This window comes from Lichenostomus cassidix, chromosome 5 (assembly GCF_008360975.1).
Source record: "Lichenostomus cassidix isolate B80296 chromosome 5, HeHo_3.0, whole genome shotgun sequence".
Taxonomy (NCBI): Eukaryota; Metazoa; Chordata; class Aves; order Passeriformes; family Meliphagidae; genus Lichenostomus; species Lichenostomus cassidix.
Genome location: NC_139486.1, coordinates 34,716,027 through 34,733,727, shown reverse-complemented (window position 1 = coordinate 34,733,727; position 17,701 = coordinate 34,716,027). Strand labels below are relative to the sequence as shown.

The 17,701-nt window shown below is 38.7% G+C and overlaps 1 protein-coding gene across 7 annotated transcripts in view; it reads right to left on the bottom strand.

Moving 5' to 3' along the window:
- The window catches only part of SIPA1L1 (signal induced proliferation associated 1 like 1), a 199,478-nt gene that overhangs the window by 131,059 nt on the left and 50,718 nt on the right, over nt 1-17,701 (bottom strand). For all 7 annotated transcript variants that reach the window (XM_085062218.1, XM_085062215.1, XM_085062220.1 and 4 more), the window contains one exon: nt 466-562. The gene's annotated coding sequence lies outside the window, so the exon portion shown is untranslated. The remainder of the gene's footprint in view (nt 1-465; nt 563-17,701) is intronic.

The window sequence follows — 17,701 nt, the reverse complement described above, 5'->3', positions numbered from 1 at the left end:
CATCCAGCAGAATCATCCCTTTCTTCCTTACAACATGAGTTTAGTTTCACAAGTAGATTAAGAAAAAAAAAAAAAAAACCCACCTACAGGAACTGCTGTGTTCCAGAAAATGTGACAAAAGCAGGCATTCTGTCACAGCTGAACAGAGTCCAACCTGCTTTTAAGAACACTTCCACACATACCTAGTAGAAAAGGAGGAGGAGGGAATAGCCATCTAAGTCCCCTTGCATCTCCCTCCTGGAAAAACACTCATGCATAGGGGAAGCATTCAGCAACAGACTGGGATACAGTCTGGCACTCTGTGGCAGCCAGCCTACCCGGGTAAACCATCCTGCTGGAGACCACCCCTTACACGTTGCATGAAACACACACGCTTATCAGCAGTCAAACACAACACTCATTTTGTGACAACTAGCAGTACTCCAAAAGGTCAGACAGTACAGAAAGCAGAACATGAACTCTTACCTATCCAAATTCCTGAGAAAGCAGAAACATGCAGCTTTAGCAAAAACTCCCAGTGGATGTCACAATCAATTTCTGATGAATCATAGCACAGTGAAACCTAGAAGCAAAAAGATCATAGATATGAATAAAATTTGAATGGGAAACAACCAAATGAAATACTTTTCAAAAGGCAAAGGGTATTCTGCAAATTATGCTTGTAAGAAGCCAGAAGCAACAATGAAGGCTTATGAAACTGTGAATCTATTGATTTTTTGCACATAACTCACATCTGAGAAAGTTGGTAAGTTTCTCACTACAATAATCCCAACTTTTCTTTTATCACCCATTCCCTGAATAGAGTCATTTTCTTCCAGAACACATTCTGCCACGCATTTAGAGATTAAACACACATTTGGCAACGTCTGAAAGAAAGAGGACATATAGCAGTGCTGTGGCCCACTTTTTTTCCTCACTGCTCAACATTAAGTCTGTAACACATGTCAAACAAGGGAGAGAATGAATTTTTATCTAAGTCACCAGCTGCAGTACGCTAAGAAGTCTCCAAGTGTAGCAGGAAAAAAAAGGTTGCAAAACTGGTCCTTCCTATTTACCAGGTCCTGTAACATAATCTGTATTGTTTCAGAATTACCCTTAACATCTGACCTCTGTCTATTGCTACAAAAGGCTTGCATCTCTAGATGATAGGAGTCCTCTAAAATTAGACCAGGCAAACAGATGTAACCATGGAGATTTATGCTGCAGTCCCAAGAACTCCGCAGAGGCACAAGCTGGAGGCAGAGCGCATACTGCCAATGAATTTCTGTCCTACTCTACTCCCACCAAGCTCACGTGTTAGAGGAGATGTACAGTGAATCATATCAAAGAGAGATTAAAATCCAACTCTAAGTAAGGAGACTAAAGAAGAAGCCCTAGATGATTTTTCAGCCTGGTTTTCCCCAATCCAGTTCACTGCACAGTTACACAAGTACTTGTGCTGACATGAGGCAGAAAAGGTACCAGACAGGATGAACAGACCAGGATGGTTCCTTTCAGCCGCAACAGCAGCATGAAGTGCACATAAAACCATGTTACAAGTGCTATTTGTAATAATTGCTGCTAAAATTTGATAATTGATAAGCAAATTTTAAGTCACCCATTGCTACTCTCCCAACAGTATTTCTTTAGAGAGTTGAATAAAGTTGGAACACCTATCTGGTAGCAAGAACACTACATCAACAAAAGTTCTTTAAGAAATGCCAAACAGTGTTATCAACAGAGCTCAAAGAAATAATTATTGCTATCTTCTTCAGAGCAATTAAAAATACAGCTCAGGTTTCTTTTATAATTGTGTGTTAAGTTTAGACTTATTTAAAAAATATTGTGTGAAATTACGACCTTGGAAAAATGAGAAGCATCAGCAAAAGCGCTGCAGTACACAAAAAATAATCATGCAGTGCAGCAAAAGCAGTTTATAAAAGGCAGAGAGAACGAAAACCATGTTTAAAAATAAGGCAACAGTCCCAAAAGAACTGCATTTTAACTTTCACACTGTCAACAAACTGAATTTGTCTTTTTCATTAGAGTCACGTTCTAATTCTAGGATAGAAAGGCTCAATTATAACTTAGCCTAATGAAGCAAGTATAAGATTTAAAGTCTATTTGTTTGTGATTGCTACTGACATTTTGGCAAATCATTTGGGTAGAAGGTAGAAAAAATAAATACTTTCCACAGGTGATGGCCTTCTGGTCAAGAAAAACATTTTCTTTTTTTTAGGGTGAAATTCTTTGCCAATTCAAGCATTACTAAGATGCATCACAATTCTAACCCAGAACTGTCCATTTCCTTTGGTGTTAAATTATAGACCTGCTGTGTAAAGATGATTTTTTTTTTTTTTGGTAGAAGATTGCCTGTGAAGCTCAATTGTGATTGGGAAGGCCCGCCTACACAGAAGAGAGAGTGAGAAAACACACACCTGTGGAGCTGAAAAAACATCAGTGTAGGCGTATGTAAGGAGGGAGGGAAGAAAGAGCTTGGTTCTACTGAAAAAGGCTATTTTCTGACATCACCCTTAAAAGAACCAAGACGTGTTACTTGAAGACAATTCAAGGGTTTTTTGCTGTGTTCCAGCTATCAATATGCAGTACTATAAGAAAGATGAGGAATCCTTACAGATTCATCCCTCTGATTTCAGAATCTGCCACTTACCCAAGGAATGCTTGATCCCCCCACTTCTCTGCCACAACCTGCAAAAGCTGCTCTCACAAAACAGCAAGTCACCTGCAGAACAGCAGTTCAAACCTTTAAAAGCCTTATATAATTAATAACACCAGGAAGTATTGAAATTGTAGACAAATCTTGTTAAAAAAATGAGTGCTGTCTGGAAACACTAAGAATAACTAGCATTTAATCTCAGCAGAATCTAACAGTATTTGAAACTGCTGAAAAAATAACCACAAGAAGTTCAGATACATCTTTCTTATAGAGACTTCAAAAAAATATTTTTCTCCCTACCCTACATAGCTTTCAGTTCTTTCATCTCGTAAGAGAAGTAAGCAGGCCTTTCAGGATGTCCTACCAATGAACTCAGATTTTCAAAAGAAAGGAGCAACAAGCATCAGTGGAAAATATCCTTCTCAGTTTACCTTAGGAAGGAATCATCTATACGCATTATTTCTAAATAAAGAAGCCTACATGAAGTGTTCTTGTGCCATCATAAAATATGAAAATATTTTTAATAGCTCCATCTTGCCCTTCAGAATAAAAACAAAAGGCTTTTGACGTATGTGCTTTAGCTGATTATTACTGCAATTACAACCAGGGGAATTAAGACAGCCAGGACAAGTTTCACCAGTGAACTTCAATAAACATGAGATGATTCACTGCAGGGAAAAGATGCTGCTTCTCCCATGGTGTTGGACACCAGCCTACAACCTATTTGGCAAACACCAGTCACAAGGAGACAGGACTTCAGCACCTAATTCCCCTGAGTGTTTGGCCTCGTAACTTCAAAGACCTTTGCCTGGCAGATGGACTGAATTCCTGCACCCACAGAACACTGCCACAACACAGAGCAGTACTCCTGAGAAGCCATCTGCAACCAAAGCTTTCACAAGGTCCTAAGTTTCATCTCCAACCAAACAAGCTGTCACTGAAGATGCTGAATGACAAATTAATAAGTAACATTTCTACAATGTAAACTTACTTAATTCTTCTACAACTTTCCAACTATATAATTGTTAAGGACTAATGGCTATTACTCACACACATCAGAAACACAGGCAAGACAGGATTTTGAAAAACACCAAGCCTGGCCTGCCCTAAACTATATGGCAAGCAAAAGCAGCACATTGAGAAGAGTCACAGTGAAGTTCTTAAAATTACTCATAAAATGCTCCTGAAGCTCACTGAGGTACAAACTATTCTGGGTCAGAAAGACAGATAAGGATGATGTATCAATGGGAGCTACAAAACTCACCAGCAGGAGTACCTCCTGAAAAAGGAGGATCTGAATGAATATGAAATAGTGAAAAGCATAGAAACAAGTACAAAAAATAACAGTCCAACAAAAGTTCTAATAATTGAAATCCCTTATTCTAGAAGTGGTGGAGTTGTTTATAATAAAATAAAGTATATAAATTACTATTAACCTTTGAAATCATAGCCATCATGACTTTCACCTTGGTGAACGGTGATATACTATTTCTGACATTAATAAAACCTCTCTCAATACTAATCAACATGTAATTCTAATAAACCAAAAATACATTAAAATATTACACAATAAATAGATCACACATAGAATTTACATCCTAAGAAACCATATCCCTTCATGCTTGGCTTGTCAAGCTAAAAAAAAAAAGTTTTATTTCTTCTTAGTGAGAACAGAGCAGCTCAAGGTAGATTGGAACACTGCCTTTTACCTTCAGGCTTTAAAACCTCCAGTCAGACTAAAGCTATCAGGAAAGAAAAAAAGCTAGAAGAGCACAGAGGACCGTCAGAGGATATCCTGCTGCTGCTGACGTCAAAATTCAGAGATAAAATTTACTTCTTGCTTTTCAGACACTAAGACCTTCAGGACTTTCTCACAGATATGCTACTGACAAGGAAATAGGCTGAACTACTGAAACCTTTTTACTTTCTCCTACTCTTTTGTAATATAGCTCAGGCTGGGGGAGTGTCTGGGTTTTCCCATGTCATGCATTTTTTCTCTCAACGGCAGACTAGAAGTCTGATGCAGATTTTCAGCCTGATACAAAGTTAAAAACCTTTGACATCATAATTACACAGTATCAATCAAAATTAGCACCATTACATTGTATTCATTAACTACTCTGCTGCCATGTCAACAGGAGTCAATTACTGGAATTCATAACTTTTTCCTCAAAAGTGGTAATGGAACAAAATTTCATTTAAATTAATTTAACAGGAAAAGGCTTCTGATGTTCACAACATCATTGTAGTGCATTAAGTTGTAACTTGTCCTGATTATTCACAACCACCATGGCTTACACACTTCCATGCTGAGGCCAGTTTTTCTAGCCTCTAGTTTTTCTACAGCGTGACTGTAAAAACATACAAATGGCTTTACTAACTGCACATTCTACAAGTAAAATACCTACACAAAGAGGATGCTGCTGAGTCAAAAGAGCTCCTTGTCTATGAACTAATGCTTTTGTCCAGACTTGGACCAACCAAAGCAAAACATCAGGGCATTTACAGAGCACAACCATGAAAATGTGAACTTTCAAGTCATTCCTGATAACAGTAAATGCTTTAATACAGGGAATGCAAATACATCAGTTTGTAATGAAGAAAACCATAAACAAATGCAAAGAGTCCATTTTTCCCCCATTACATCAGTTAATCACGCAGCCTTCATATTAGTATTTCCTCTTTAAAAGTTACATTTTCTCTTCATAAAAGTTGTTCTATTGCTTTTCAGCCTAGCTGTCACAGCTAAGCTACAAAAGGACAGGATTTGACACTGTAGAATGAGTTACTCTGCCAAAGAAAGAACTAATAATCTGTCTATGGCAGAAAATACTGGAGAAACAATTAGAAAGGGCAAATTCAGCACAGAATTTGCACATTGACAATTTGAAAACTCACTGCTTTTCCATTCTGGTTTCCCATCCCTTCCCCCATGTAATTTTAATCCATTTGACTGCTGTTAAAAGAAAGACTGAGCTGGTGTCTCAACTGACTTTGGAATTTTAAAGCTGTTTGTCAGTAAAAACAGAGAAAGCACCACAGAGAATATGCTGCTGCTAGGATGCCTTCACAGGCTGGTAAGTGCTCAAAGGGCCCAGCAGATCATTAAACAAAATGTAAAGAAAGGGAAATCAAGGCAAGAGAATGAAAATGAGTTGCCAGAGTCATCCAACAGCCAAGTGTTCATCAAAAATATGAATCTTCCAGCTTCTAGCATCCATGGCAAAGGCCCATAATGACTTTTCTTTTTATGAAGACTTTCCAGAAACACTAATAAACTGATAATACACAGAATTCAAGCAACAATGCATTAGCTACACAAATTAGGTGTCCAAAACAAGGAGGCAAAGAACTGCTGAACAGTGAACAAAGTAAAAGCCATGAAGTGCTGTCACTGAACACATGAAAACATATTTGCCCCATCTTTCACATCATATTGGAATACTGCAGAAGTTCCACTACTTGACCCTTTACCACAAAAAGGCATTTAAGCCAGGAATACCCAAATGTAGATTCTGGTTAAATGCATTTGCACTGTGAGCATCACTTCTGTAAGCTTCCAGTCCCCTTCACAGCACACGAGAAACATACACCTGCTACAGAAGGAGGCTTCACAATAAAAAGTTGTATAGATACTTAATGCCTATAAAATGCACTAAAACAGGTATTAACTACATACTAGAGTCTCAAAATATCCAAGATAATATGAAAAATTCCACTGCTAAGGAGAACTTATTGTCTTCAAAAGCTTTGAAACTGTGTCAAACTGAAAATCCTAGTAATCTCTAAGTCTCACACTCCATAAATCATATCTTCTGTCCCTAATTGAAAATTATAATATAATACACGACAATTCTTTAGCTATAAAGTTTTTTGCCTATGCAACCAAACTTCTGCTCTACATTAGAAGCCTCCCTTCAAGGAAAAAAAAAAATTAATCTACAGAGCCTTTGAGATAAAGCAGAACTCATTATTTCCATCCTGCTATAAAAGCCAAAAGTAATTCAAGATATTCTCTCCTGCATTTCATAGAAACTGATAATCTGTTATTCCATAAGACAAGTACCTTACATCTCCATCCCCATTTGATTCACTTGGTAGACCTGGTCATTTCCATTAGAGTGGAGGTTTCTCTGACCATTCAAGGACCTTCATGCTCTTTGCCAGGTTAAGCTAAAATTTAAAAGGATTCTTTGTCTGTTCCCCCAGGAAAATTGCAAACTATTTTGTACTCTTCTCAGTAGGCAGCTCATTTATCCACATTTCAAGATATACTGTTCTATAAACAGTATTTTGCACTTGTCCTCATGGTCACACAGCATTTCAGGAAACAAAAAAAAGTATTTTTCCATCTGCTTAGACAGTATCAATATTATTACAGCTTACGTTAAAAAGAGTTTTGTGAAAAATTTATTGAAAACAGGCAGTCTAGCAATTTGACCACATGTCTAGAGCTCTGGATAATTCAAACAAGCAATTTTACTTGTCTGCTTTGCAATTTTCCTATTAATGAAAATAATATTTACCTCACAGGGGGTCAGAACGATTAATTTCCATGAAGAGCTTGAATCTAAAACAGAGGATAATTCGATAGATCTCCAAGGAGAAAGGGTGAAGGAGAAACAAATTAGATTTTATACTCAGTTTCAAATGAGAAAATATTTGAGTTGCAGCAGAACCAGCTACAGAATATTCGTAAAACTGCACATAAAAAAAAGAAAACTCAGTGCTAATATAATTTCTCTTGAACTGCATGCCAGCCATGAATAGCAGCAGACTCTTCAATGCCAGATTTTTATCTGAATAGACAAATTTTGGAACCTGCCTTGATTCTTGTCCATTTCAAAGTTGCTGCCATTTCATTAATAAAAGGAGATGTTACATTCTGAGAACTCAGTGCTCATTTATCCGTGGGAAGAAACAGAGGAGAACTGCAGAACACTCTGAGCTTAATACTTTTAATAAACCCAAACCAAAAGAGAAATATAAGAAAGTACCTTGTGAATCCAGAGACTATTATTACAGCTAACTATCAAGGATCCATGAAAGTTCTTTCCCAGCTTCAACTGTTCAGCTCAAGGCCAGAAAAATTATCCAGTCAGTGTCAGTGACTACACTGACACTAGATCCATAACCTTTAAAAGTGCCATGGTCTGAAGCCAAATGAATAATTACAAGACACAACACTGAACCCAAGTTAGGAGATGGAGATACAAGGAAGTTGGGGGTCTTTTGCTGTGTTTTTTAGACTGGAAGGGGCCTAAAATAGCATATTTGTTTATCTACAAATGCTGCAGTCAAAACCCTTTGTAACTAAAACCCTTGGATAGTGAGAAACATACACTGCTGAACAACTCATGATTTTATCATGAGGAATACTAGACATCCTTGTTTCTAACGTAACTGCAGTTCTAAGAAACAAACTGAAATAAAATAATTACTAATATGAGAAATTAGAGTATGAAGAAACAGCAAAGCTATCCATTCCTAATGAAGTACATGAAATACTTCCATGTGACTACAACCTGAGATTCTACACTTCAGTAATTGCTCATGAGTGCTGAGGAAAAACATAACCAAGAAGTACAAGAGCAGAAGAGTGAGTTAATATAATGACAATGTAAGTTTTGTTTATCTAGATGTAGAAAAACAATTTACTTTACTTTGCAAAAGAGTACTCTATAAGGAAAGGTTCTCCAATGTTACAAACTGCAGATCTCCAGGACCAGACCAAGGTAATCATCCAAATATTACAGAAGTTGCAGAAGCTACTGGTGTTAAAGAATGGAAAACTAAAAAGGGTGTATGAAGAACAACACTGGCAGTAAGGGAGTCTGTGTTTTTTTTCCAAGCCACAGAACCACAGAGGAGGAGGTGTGAACACCTGCACCAGCAGCAGCACTCCTCCAGAAGATAGTTGTGTTGTTTTCAGCAGCTCAGCTCAGCCACAGAAGAACCCGACTCACCCACCCAGAAGCACTCACTATCCACATCCAGTTCTTTATCCAATACACTCTCTGTGCCAGAGATTTCCATTAAAGAGAAAACTCTAATCTTATGCCAGGCTAAAAATCTCAAATGTAAATGGAGAATAAGTAAGAGAAGTGTAAATACATACTGCAAAAGAACATTCATTTTCCAAATAGCATCTTCTGCTTTAGTCCATTTGAGTCATAATCCACAGTCAAGAATACACAGGAACATATCAATTCTTCATCTGCTTCCCTACATGCTTTAGGGAAGAACATAAACACTCTTCTAAATAATGGTTTTGAGAAGAGCCTTTCTCAGTGATTCATCAAATTAAGCATGCCAGCAAAGGTTTATAAACCACCACCAGTTGAATGTGGAAAAAAAATAGTGCTATAAATCTTGAGCAGAAAAAATTAACATGTTTTTCTTTAATTTTTCATAGAAGTATTTGTCCGTTCATATCCAACAACTGGAAAGTTGCACAACTCAGTGAGCTACAGTAACAAGAGTTAGATATCAATGCTATTTGGTAGAAGTTATGGACACCATATGACACATCATTCCTTCAAATGTGTAGATAAAGGAATGTCTCTAGCAAAAGTTATTCTCTTACATTGAAAAATAACAAACCTGAAGTCATGCAATCATTCTTAAATACTGTTCACATCATTCTTATCTAAAAAAAGCTTTCTGCATGCCAGAAGCTTTACCTAAATTTTTTCCATTGCAGGAGAACACAGAGACAAAGCTTCAAACTGTCTTATGAACAGGAAAATGTAGAAAAGACCATCTCAGATGCATTGTGGCCATTTCAATTATCTGGCAGCATTTTGTTTTCCCTATACATTTAGAGACCTGCTATGAAAATCCCATATGGTTATATGATGCCGCTGACAGTACCTACAAAGAGCCTATGGCAGGTCTTAAATTATTTTTATCCAGTCTTAACAATATCACAGCATCATTACTAGAAATGCACAAGGATTAACTTCTCACAGGTTTAGGAATAGCATGGGAAAGAAAACATTAGCAATACATTACATGGAATTAAAACAATCTAGAGCAAGAACATTGAGCAAAGCACAACTTGAACAACTTCTGGTTATAAAACAACCCAGACATACCAAAAGTGTCAGCTGATTTCAGAAGCATCTTATTAAGGCCATACAGGGTTGGTCGAACCCATTATAAAGCATGTACATGCTGCTGGCAGGGGAGGGGCAGAGCTCTCTACCCCCTTCTTTGGGAGTGTTGGCTCTCAGCAGGATTGACCACTGGACTCAGCCCACCCTGCAGCTGCACACATCTGTAAATAAAGGAGGCAGGAAGGAACAGGGAGACTGGGGGAGGAGAGAAGCACAGTGTGCCCTTCCAGGAGCTACAGGGGCTTGTTCCAGTCTGGTGTAGCTGCACCTTCACACCCTGAACTCCCCAGGAAAAAATTTCTGTATTTTGCTAGGAAAATACAGTTCCCATCCAATACTGCTAAAACAGCAATTGCCAGGAGAGGGCCGAGCTCCAAGACAGACTAATAAATAATCTCATCCTATTGGCTTTACTAGTTACCTCAGACTACTGTTCATTGCTTTGGGGAAAAAAACACCTGAACTTTAGCTGAAATACCAATTTTATCAGGTACAAGCAAGCTTAAAATCTGTTAATATACTCCAAAATGAAGCTGGGATGCGCTTTTGACCCTTATTCCAAGAGATTCAGAAGAAACATTTGAAAAAAATGTAGCAAGTGACTGATCTAAAGGGAATTGAAGATGCACTTCTGCAGCCCTAAAGTCCCAGAGATTGGAGACACATCAAGCCCAGACTGGAGCACTCTGCTAATACACCTTCTCCTGACCTGCAGCAAGCAAATCCCACCATCCATGTGTATTACAGAGTCACGGAGTATCCCAGTTTGGAAAGAACACACAAGGATCACTGAAGTTCAACTCCTGGCCCAGCACAGGACACTCCAAGAGTCACATCACGTGCCTGAGAGCATTGTCCAAATGCTTCTTGAACTCTGTCAGGCTTGGTCCTGTGACCACTTCCCTGTTCCAGCTGCACCTATTCCAGTTCTCAGCCACCCTCTGAGTGAAGAGCCTTTTCCTAATATCCAACCTAAATCTCCCCTAACATACCTTCATGCCATTCCCCTGGATCCTGTTACTGGCCATCAGAGAGAAGAGCTCAGTAACCCTCCTGAGGAAGTCGTAGCCTGCAATGAGGTCTCCCCTCAGTCTTCTCCAGGCCTAGCAAGCCAACTGACTCCAGCTGCTTTTTATATGGCCTTCCCTCCAGACCCTTCACCATCTTTGTAGCTCTCCTCTGGACACTCTCAAACATGTCTGTATCTTTTCTATGTTGTGGTGCCCAAAACTGCACACAGGACTCAAGGTGAGGCTGCCCCAGTGCAGAGCAGAGCAGGACAATCCCCTTCCTTGCCCAGCTGGCAATGCCGTGCCTGATGCCCCTCAGGACATGGTTGGCCCTCCTGGCTGCCAGGGCACACTGTTGGTTTATATTCAACTTGACACCAACCAGGACACCCAGATCCTTTCCTCAGTGCTGCTCTCCAGCCTCTCATTCCCTAGTCTGTCCATACATCCAGGTTTGCGCCATCCCAGGTGCAGAATTTGGCACTTGTCAAAGCTTCATCCATTGGATGATTGCACAAGCCTGTGATTTGTCCTGGTCTCTCTGCAGGACCTCTCTGTCTTCAAGGGAGTTGACAGCTCCTCCCAGTTTGGTATCTTTAGAGCATCAGCAAACTTACTCAGTATGCCCTTGAGTCCTGCATCCACGTAATTTTTGAAGACGTTGATAAGAGCTAGGCCTACATCGAAGCCCAGTGGAACCCCACTAGTGACAAGTCATCAGTCTGATGTCACCCCATATACTATAAGCCTTCTCTTCTTGACACCCACAGAACTGCCGAGCTTCAACTCCAACTGAGCTTTGGCTACACAACTTTTCTCCCTACAGTAGCAAGCAGCCCCTCTGTATTCCTCCCATGACATCTGACTTTGCTTCCATTGGGCATAGACATTAGAGCTCGTTTTTTGCCGGAGCTCTAATAGAAGATCCCTGCTAAGCCAAGCCAGCCTTCTGGTGCTGTCTGCTTGATTTCCAACACTAAAAAAATGAAGTAATTTTTAAGATCAGAAATTATAATTTAGCAATTGCATACAAGAACAATTTCCAGCTCAGTTTCAAATACTTGGAGAGCATAGCATTACTGACATGTTAAACCAAAAGATGTTTGGAATCCAGAATAAAGAGATCCACCATCCTGTATCTCACTTCAGTGTCTGGCTACAGAATAATTAGCAGTTCTAATTTTGGCTCGGTAAACAGAAAGGCTGTACTTGAGAAGGAAATGTTTGCAAAACTAAAGAAATGTACTTTGATGCTGTTTCAGAGGGCACCACACACTTGGTTAACATGATGGCCTAAAAGGACTTTGCCATCACCAGGGTCTCAAGCACCACAGCCATGTAAAGCCAAAGTGCTAAGGAAACAGAAACAGGTCCCCTGTGCTAACAGGGGAGACACCACACAACAAATCCATATGCATCATAGGATTGCAATCACCATGTTCATACAGCACTCTCAGATGCATACACTTTTAACACATTTTTAAGAATTTTACAAACATTCTCAGCAGACAGATTGGTTGCACACTGAACACCCAAAATAGCTGGTAAGATACTCGAGAACAGCTGTCAGCAATAACACAAAGTTTATTATACAGGAGAAGGGATCCTAGCATGCTGCTCACTGGTTTCCTTACAGTGCAACAGCATCTCAATTTACAGACTCAGGGTGCTTTCAACACCAACATACCTTGATTGTAAGTATTCCTCACACCTCCCAGGCTTTTGGAAATATTTGAGTTTTAACAAAGCCCAAGTAAAGGCCTTTCCTCATATCTAGACTCAACACATGAAAAGCTCCCCATCACCAACCTCAAAAGAAAACCTAACTGCTACCTGAGTGCACTTCAGATGTAATGTTTGCTTTTAGTCAAAAGAATGCTCCTTGTAACCCTTGCACCAGGCAGCAGACTGCAAACAGTTTCACTGAGGAGACAACAGAAATATCAGCACTGCACAAGGCCCAAAGGAAAACTACCTTCACCAGTGAATGCTCACAGACTCACTCTTCTCTCTCAAGCTTGTCACATTTTGAGTTATACAAGCGACAAAAATAAATCCCAATATGTTGCAAATCTGAACTAACTGTGTGTGGGAATTAGAAGAAAACTATTAGAGCACACACAAAAGGACCATTTTGGAAAAAAACAGCTAGAATTTAGGAACAGACATAAATAATGCCAATGTGAGCAAAAGAAAATATCCCTTGAAAATCAAGGTAGCTTACAACAACAAAAAAACCCTTCAGATTTGTGATTTCACCACTCATCATAAGTCCTGAAACCCCTCCTCCATGTAGGAGAGGAGGGGGGAAAAAAAAAAACCCCAGAGACAACTGTGAGGCCCTTGGGAGGACGCTACCCTCTGAGCAAAACCCAAGTTAACTCTATTCAAAGTCAACTCACACCAAGAAAAAACATGCTTAGCATAATGGAAGACTAATTTGGCTGTATGGCAATGAACAGAAAGTAAGTCTGGCTATTGAGAAAATATTTTAAAAACTCTCCTCTTAGAAATTATCTACCAGCATGTGTGTGTCGTGTTTACATTTCATCTTCCATTAAGCCAAATTCTTGTTCACATTCACTAATTTGCCAAAAATTGTGCATAGATCTGAAAGGAAAGGGGCCAAAATGAGAGAATAGCAAGATGCCAGACCCATTACTTAATGGAATTACTGGCTAAAGCTTCTCACTTTTTTCAGATTTTTTTGTGGACTTCAAGAAGTTTCTAAGTATGTCCTTATATCTGAGAAATACAACCTAAGGATTTCCAACAATTTACCTTTAACTACAGTTGTTAGTATTTTGTTAAGCATACTTGTATTCAAAACACAAATACCACATTGCAAGACTCAGAAAGGGATTTTTTTTTTGCAGCTGTATTTTTGTTAGGCTTATTTCACAAACCATTTGTTTCTCAGTACAATCCATACATAATGGGATATCTGCCCTTAAACGTGCTCAAGTAAAAAGTTCTACCTTCCTCCACTTTCCGGCCTTAGTTGGCAGATGGCCAAGAGGATGTTTATACTAAGAGGGGATGTTTATTAACCAACTTTCATAGGTTAGAGAAGCTGGTGCCTTAACAAGAATATTTGACAATGCCTTTTAGCAACCAAAGTACTCAACATGAAATGCATTCAAATAATTCTATTTTAAAAATACTTGGGAAATACTGATCCTGAACTCACATCTGCAAAGCTGCTTTCTTATACTATACCTCTGTGGGTCTAAATCCCCAAAATACAACCTTCTTTCAACTTCTGTCATATTTAAACATTCCTTTAATTCACAGCAAGTTTTAACAACTCCTATGGAGTACACAGTTTCCAGCAACTCACAGGTTTGAGAATTAAATACTTAAGACTTCCTGGTTGTCTCCAGACTACAATTTTGATTAAACATCCTCTTCTTTTAACCAAACTTTCACTTTGTCATCAACTTATTAACCAGGTCACAAGTGAGACTTGTGTAAAATTTACTAGGCTAACCACAAACACAAAAGCTATGTTAGCATACTGGATTTGCATGGATTAAAGAAGACATTGTTCAACTTTACAAGCCAGGACTAATCCATATTCAACGTGCAACTTCCTCACTGGAGTCTTCAAATATTCCTCCTCATCACACTTTTGTGAAACAAAAATTATCCACTTCAGAGACACAAACAAGGTAGACAAACTGAAGGTCAGAGGCACCCACTGGGCATCCACAGGATCCTCAGGGCCTCCCCAAGGCAGCCAACCCACAGCCCAGTACCATACTGCTCCTGGAAGAAGCAGGAGCTGCAGAGGGCAGGAGTTCTGGCTTTTCCCACTCTCCCAGCCCTTTCATGTTGTGTCATCAATTGCCAGCTGATGACATGGTGAACCAGATCATGAGAGCCAGCTCAACTGGAACCCAACACGTCTTCTCTGGCAGGTTAGCTCGGACACAATAAAGCAATTTTCATTCAAGTCTGCTGAATACCGCTCAGAATTCCAAGACTAGCAAGAGGCTACATGGAAAACTGCAGAGGATTACAATACCTCAGTTTTCTGAATAAATTCAGACTGAATTAAAATTAGCCAGGGAGCTACAATATTAAACATCTCCATATGTCTGCATGTCTTTTTCCAAAGCTTTAGTTCCTCCTCTTGAGCATCTTTACTGTATCATGTCCAATGTCACCTAAACCAGCAAACTGATTCTAGTTTTCAAACAAGATCCTCTTCTATCACACCACCACGGCCTAATCAAGCACATCCAACCGTGAAACCAATGCCTAATAATAATGCATCTCACACAGAACAACAGGACTGTGATCCACATCACTCAACACAGACACTGGTAGCTGACAACTCAGGAAGGGGAAGGTAGTACTGGTTATAAAGGGTAAATAAGCATTACTTAGATTTGAGACAGTGCAGTTGATTCCCTCCAACCCCCATACTTTTGATTTTAATCAGTAGATCCAGGAACTGTAATACACGAACTAAGACTTAGTATGCAGTTGACCATTCACAAAATGACTGCTCACAAAACAGTCTACTGAAGACTTTCACCTTTAAAAGACATTAAACTGTATTTTAGCTCCTAAAACCCCACAAATATTAATAAAATATTTTTGTACTTTTTTTGTAATAACTATATTAATATGTACCTAAAAGGAAACTTCTGAACTTCTAAGCTTAATATGAATTCCAAAAGAAAAATAACATCTGTAGAAAGCTATCAAATAATAAGAGGTGACATATTTAGCAAATTTCAAATTGGACTGTAAGTATAGTTGTCACACATATACGGCACACTAATTGCAAATATATAATATATTTTGCTCTAGGGAACAAATTCATGTTTTTAAAACACGGGGAATCAAAAGCTTATTAAGTATTTTTAATTGTCTGTGACCTAGACAAGATAACTAGTATACTTCTCACTGGGTATCATTCTTACTGATTGAAATACCAGTAATTTCCCTGTGGACCAAAGCAGATCTTATCAAATGACTACCATACCCTAAAGAGGTCATAAATTAGTAATGGTATGAAGCGACTTGACACTATACAGGGAGAAGGAAGGTGGAAAAAGAATTCACATTATGTCAATGAATTGCAACTTCCCCTGAACAGGATGCTATCCACCAATTTCACCAGCAAAGGGCAGATGAAACAGGCAAATGACTTGCAGTCTCCCCCATGAAGATACAGCTCTCAAAAGGAAGTTTCCACGCAAGTCACATCATGTCAACCCCCTAGTACATAGAAGACATCATTAGTTCAGAAGTTAGTGACAGCAAGCTACATCTTTTAAAGAGTGACTTGGTTTTATAAAGGAAACCAAATTATCTGTACATTTTAAGCCTTGTAAAATTGAGAGTATAGCTACAACAGCAATGCAGACACAGAAGGCCACCTTAGCAGCAGATGTACTGTATCAGAGACATAGAAATTTGAAATATGTTCCATGGATCAAAATACATACTCGTGCATTACCTTACTCCAATTTTAGGTGTTCACAGCATCTTATTACAGCACAGCTGGCCTCTTTACATTTTTCCTGTTTTATTCCTTATATTTCTAACTTTTTCCAAATGTTTCATATCCAGTGCTTGCTGATAAAACAGCATTTGCTTTATTCTGATTTCAGGGCAAGAAATGTTGGGAGTTAGTGTTAAGGGCCTGTACCAAACATGAAGACAGCAGACAATATAAACAGGAGATCCATGCACGCTGTTCATTGCTTGCTGTTGGCAAGAAGAATGCTCACCCGTCATGCCGAGCCAAAGGCTGCAGCTCAGCTGTGGCCTCACTTCTTGCTGCAGGTGAAGCACTCAGTACAACTTGCAGGAAGAATGCTATCTAATTTCACTGCTCTGGTACAATGATGTTTCTTTCAAGGTATCTTTTGTTTACATTTGTAAACCCACATATAAAAACAGTTATACACAAGATGCTGACAAGTCAGTCCAGAAATAATGGATTATTTCCAGTTCACATTCTGTTAACATTTCATTCACAGCTCTCATTGGTACCCATGGCCACTCCACGTGGTCATTGTTGCACAAATCCATTTATACCAACTGAGCTATTCTCACCACATTTCAAACTACAGGTTGATCAATTACCTGTTCACCACTGAAAAAGCCAAGTTTCCTCCTACATTATTTAATTTCTCAGATCCAAATAAATTGTTCCAAAATAAAGGGGATTTTCCCCCCTCCATTTTTTTCATAAAACCCAATTTTCATTACATTGACTGAAGTCCATGCTCAAATCTAGTTTTATCAGATTTCCTCAAATGTAAATAAAACATATAACACATCTTCCTTTTTACCTACAGAATAAAATAGAAACATTCAGAAAGTGACAGATTTCTGAAGGGCATTGGAGGACTCAGCTGTGGCTCATTTATAGTTTCCTTTTGGGAAGGTGAAAGAAGGGAAATAATTATTTGAATTATCACATTATCCAATGAGTTTTACTCAAATATGTGCATTAATACAGGCATTAGTGTCAAAGTAGGAAGAAAGGCTAAATATCAGCAGAAAGTTAAATCACACAATTATTTTGGTATCAGGATGATTTGGTCATTCTAATCTTTAATCAGAAATGCAGAAATCCTATTAATTCAAAATGCATCCTTCTGCCACGGAGATAAAACAGATAGTATTATTAACACCAAACTCCAAACAAAAAGGCATTCGAGGAGCTGGTGGATCTTTGCCTTTCCTCCCACAAGCTAAGCAGAAAAATCCTAGAACTACAACAAAATGCTAAATCATAGCAGTAAACACTGAATTTAGGGGACCTTGCAAGCAACCATGGCTTGATGTCAGATCTCAAGAGCCTACAGGAAATGAACATAAAACATATGAATATATTAATCTCCATAGGAGTTGAACTAAGGAAGAAACAAAAGTATTATTTCTAATTAAGC